Below are 5,285 nucleotides of genomic sequence, written 5' to 3'. Positions count from 1 at the left end.
ATGTTTCTTGAGATCCTTGTACATCTTCCCCGTTCCAGAATGTATTGAGTATCTGGTTTTATGAGCTTCTCTAAGTACCATTTCTCTCATATCTCCAAATTTTGGTACCCAAATCCTTTCAGCCCTATACCGGGTTCCGTCTTCCCGAATATTAAGATGCTTCTCCGATCCTTTGGGTATTTCATCCTTTAAATTTCCCTCTTTTAAAACTCCTTGTTGCGCCTCCTTTATTTGAGTAGTAATGTTATTATGAATCATTATATTCATAGATTTTACTCGAATGGGTTCTCTGTCCTTCCTGCTCAAGGCATCGGCTACCACATTTGCCTTCCCCGGGTGGTAACGAATCTCAAAGTCGTAATCATTCAATAATTCAATCCACCTACGCTGCCTCATATTCAGTTGTTTCTGATTAAATATGTGTTGAAGACTTTTGTGGTCGGTATATATAATACTTTTGACCCCATATAAGTAGTGCCTCCAAGTCTTTAGTGCAAAAACAACCGCGCCTAATTCCAAATCATGCGTCGTATAATTTTGTTCGTGAATCTTCAATTGTCTAGACGCATAAGCAATCACCTTCGTTCGTTGCATTAATACACAACCGAGACCTTGCTTTGATGCATCACAATAAATCACAAAATCATCATTCCCTTCAGGCAATGACAATATAGGTGCCGTAGTTAGCTTTTTCTTCAATAACTGAAACGCTTTCTCGTGTTCATCATTCCATTCAAATTTCTTCCCTTTATGCGTTAATGCAGTCAAGGGTTTTGCTATTCTGGAAAAGTCTTGGATGAACCTTCTGTAGTAACCAGCTAGTCCTAAAAACTGGCGTATGTGTTTCAGTTTTTAGATCTATTGGGCCCTACAACAGACACCCTAATTGACGCGAATCCTAAAGATAGATCTATTGGGCCTAACAAACCCCATCCAAAGTACCGGATGCTTTAGTACTTCGAAATTTATATCATGTCCGAAGGAGGATTCCGGAATGATAGGGGATATTCTTATATGTATCTAGTTAATGTCGGTTACCAGGTGTTCACCATATGAATGATTATTTTTGTCTCTATGCATGGGACGTATATTTATGAGAACTGGAAATGAAATTCTTGTGGTCTATTAAAATGATGGAAATAAATGATTATGATAAACTAATGAACTCACCAACCTTTTGGTTGACACTTTAAAGCATGTTTATTCTCAGGTGTTAAAGAAATCTTTCGCTGTGCATTTGCTCATTTTAAAGATATTACTTGGAGTCTTTCATAGCATATTTCGAAGAACGTTGCATTCGAGTCATTGAGTTCATCAAAGATTATTATTAAATCAATTTATAGTTGGATAGTGGATATTATGAAATGGTATGCATGCCTGTCAATTTTCGATGTAAAGAAAGTTTGTCTTTTAAAAATGAATACAATGTTTGTAAAATGTATCATATAGAGGTCAAATACCTCGCAATGTAATCAACTATTGTGAATCGTTTATAATGTATATGAACGGGTCCTTTCAGTCTGTTTATTCAAAGATTGACTTACGTTCCGGGTATCATCAAATGCGGGTGAAAGAAGATGATATTCCAAAGACTACTTTTAGGACGCGTTATGGTCATTACGAGTTTATGGTTATGCCGTTTGGATTGACTAACGCACCAGCTGTGTTCATGGACCTTATGAACCAAGTGTGTGGACCATAACTTGACAAGTTTGTCATTGTTTTCATTGATGACATACTTATTTACTCAAAGAATGACCAAGAACACGGTGAACATTTGAGAAAGGTGTTAGAAGTATTGAGGAAGGAAGAATTGTACGCTAAGTTTTCAAAGTGTGCATTTTGGTTGGAAGAAGTTCAATTCCTCGGTCACATAGTGAACAAAGAAGGTATTAAGGTGGATCCGGCAAAGATACCTTCTTTAGGATTCGCGTCAATTAGGGTGTCTGTTGTTAGGCCCAATAGATCTAAAAACTGAAACACATACGCCAGTTTTTAGGACTAGCTGGTTACTACAGAAGGTTCATCCAAGACTTTTCCAGAATAGCAAAACCCTTGACTGCATTAACGCATAAAGGGAAGAAATTTAAATGGAATGATGAACAAGAGAAAGCGTTTCAGTTATTGAAGAAAAAGCTAACTACGGCACCTATATTGTCATTGCCTGAAGGGAATGATGATTTTGTGATTTATTGTGATGCATCAAAGCAAGGTCTCGGTTGTGTATTAATGCAACGAACGAAGGTGATTGCTTATGCGTCTAGACAATTGAAGATTCACGAACAAAATTATACGACGCATGATTTGGAATTAGGCGCGGTTGTTTTTGCATTAAAGACTTGGAGGCACTACTTATATGGGGTCAAAAGTATTATATATACCGACCACAAAAGTCTTCAACACATATTTAATCAGAAACAACTGAATATGAGGCAGCGTAGGTGGATTGAATTATTGAATGATTACGACTTTGAGATTCGTTACCACCCGGGGAAGGCAAATGTGGTAGCCGATGCCTTGAGCAGGAAGGACAGAGAACCCATTCGAGTAAAATCTATGAATATAATGATTCATAATAACATTACTACTCAAATAAAGGAGGCGCAACAAGGAGTTTTAAAAGAGGGAAATTTAAAGGATGAAATACCCAAAGGATCGGAGAAGCATCTTAATATTCGGGAAGACGGAACCCGGTATAGGGCTGAAAGGATTTGGGTACCAAAATTTGGAGATATGAGAGAAATGGTACTTAGAGAAGCTCATAAAACCAGATACTCAATACATCCTGGAACGGGGAAGATGTACAAGGATCTCAAGAAACATTTTTGGTGGCCGGGTATGAAAGCCGATGTTGCTAAATACGTAGGAGAATGTTTGACTTGTTCTAAGGTCAAAGCTGAGCATCAGAAACCATCAGGTCTACTTCAACAACCCGAAATCCCGGAATGGAAATGGGAAAACATTACCATGGATTTCATCACTAAATTGCCAAGGACTGCAAGTGGTTTTGATACTATTTGAGTAATAGTTGATCGTCTCACCAAATCAGCACACTTCCTACCAATAAGAGAAGATGACAAGATGGAGAAGTTAGCACGACTGTATTTGAAGGAAGTCGTCTCCAGACATGGAATACCAATCTCTATTATCTCTGATAGGGATGGCAGATTTATTTCAAGATTCTGGCAGACATTACAGCAAGTATTAGGAACTCGTCTAGACATGAGTACTGCCTATCATCCACAAACTGATGGGCAGAGCGAAAGGACGATACAAACGCTTGAAGACATGCTACGAGCATGTGTTATTGATTTCGGAAACAGTTGGGATCGACATCTACCGTTAGCAGAATTTTCCTACAACAACAGCTACCATTCAAGCATTGAGATGGCGCCGTTTGAAGCACTTTATGGTAGAAAGTGCAGGTCTCCGATTTGTTGGAGTGAAGTGGGGGATAGACAGATTACGGGTCCGGAGATTATACAAGAAACTACCGAGAAGATCATCCAAATTCAACAACGGTTGAAAACCGCCCAAAGTCGACAAAAGAGCTACGCTGACATTAAAAGAAAAGATATAGAATTTGAAATTGGAGAGATGGTCATGCTTAAAGTTGCACCTTGGAAAGGCGTTGTTCGATTTGGTAAACGAGGGAAATTAAATCCAAGGTATATTGGACCATTCAAGATTATTGATCGTGTCGGACCAGTAGCTTACCGACTAGAGTTACCTCAACAACTCGCGGCTGTACATAACACTTTCCACGTCTCGAATTTAAAGAAATGTTTTGCTAAAGAAGATCTCACTATTCCATTAGATGAAATCCAAATCAACGAAAAACTTCAATTCATCGAAGAACCCGTCGAAATAATGGATCGTGAGGTTAAAAGACTTAAGCAAAACAAGATACCAATTGTTAAGGTTCGATGGAATGCTCGTAGAGGACCCGAGTTCACCTGGGAGCGTGAAGATCAGATGAAGAAGAAATACTCGCATCTATTTCCAGAAGATTCGTCAACACCTTCAACAGCTTAAAATTTCGGGACGAAATTTATTTAACGAGTAGGTACTGTAGTGACCCGAACTTTTCCATGTTTATATATATTAATTGAGATTGATATTTACATGATTAAATTTTTCCAACATGTTAAGCAATCAAACTTGTTAAGACTTGATTAATTGAAATATGTTTCATATAGACAATTGACCACCCAAGTTGATCGGTGATTCACGAACGTTAAAACTTGTAAAAACTATATGATGACATATATATGGATATATATATATATTTAACATGATACTATGATAAGAAAACATATCATAAAGTATATTAACAATGAACTACATATGTAAAAACAAGACTACTAACTTAATGATTTTTGAACGAGACATATATGTAACGATTATCGTTGTAAAGACATTTAATGTATATATATCATATTAAGAGATATTCATACATGATAATATCATGATAATATAATAATTTAAAATCTCATTTGATATTATAAACATTGGGTTAACAACATTTAACAAGATCGTTAACCTAAAGGTTTCAAAACAACACTTACATGTAACGACTAACGATGACTTAACGACTCAGTTAAAATGTATATACATGTAGTGTTTTAATATGTATTCATACACTTTTGAAAGACTTCAAGACACTTATCAAAATACTTCTACTTAACAAAAATGCTTACAATTACATCCTCGTTCAGTTTCATCAACAATTCTACTCGTATGCACCCGTATTCGTACTCGTACAATACACAGCTTTTAGATGTATGTACTATTGGTATATACACTCCAATGATCAGCTCTTAGCAGCCCATGTGAGTCACCTAACACATGTGGGAACCATCATTTGGCAACTAGCATGAAATATCTCATAAAATTACAAAAATATGAGTAATCATTCATGACTTATTTACATGAAAACAAAATAACATATCCTTTATATCTAATCCATACACCAACGACCAAAAACACCTACAAACACTTTCATTCTTCAATTTTCTTCATCTAATTGATCTCTCTCAAGTTCTATCTTCAAGTTCTAAGTGTTCTTCATAAATTCCAAAAGTTCTAGTTTCATAAAATCAAGAATACTTTCAAGTTTGCTAGCTCACTTCCAATCTTGTAAGGTGATCATCCAACCTCAAGAAATCTTTGTTTCTTACAGTAGGTTATCATTCTAATACAAGGTAATAATCATATTCAAACTTTGGTTCAATTTCTATAACTATAACAATCTTATTTTAAGTGATGATCTTACTTGAACTTGT

The sequence above is a fragment of the Rutidosis leptorrhynchoides genome, chromosome 6 (assembly GCF_046630445.1).
Source record: "Rutidosis leptorrhynchoides isolate AG116_Rl617_1_P2 chromosome 6, CSIRO_AGI_Rlap_v1, whole genome shotgun sequence".
NCBI lineage: Eukaryota > Viridiplantae > Streptophyta > Magnoliopsida > Asterales > Asteraceae > Rutidosis > Rutidosis leptorrhynchoides.
Note: the sequence above shows the minus strand (reverse complement) of the source record.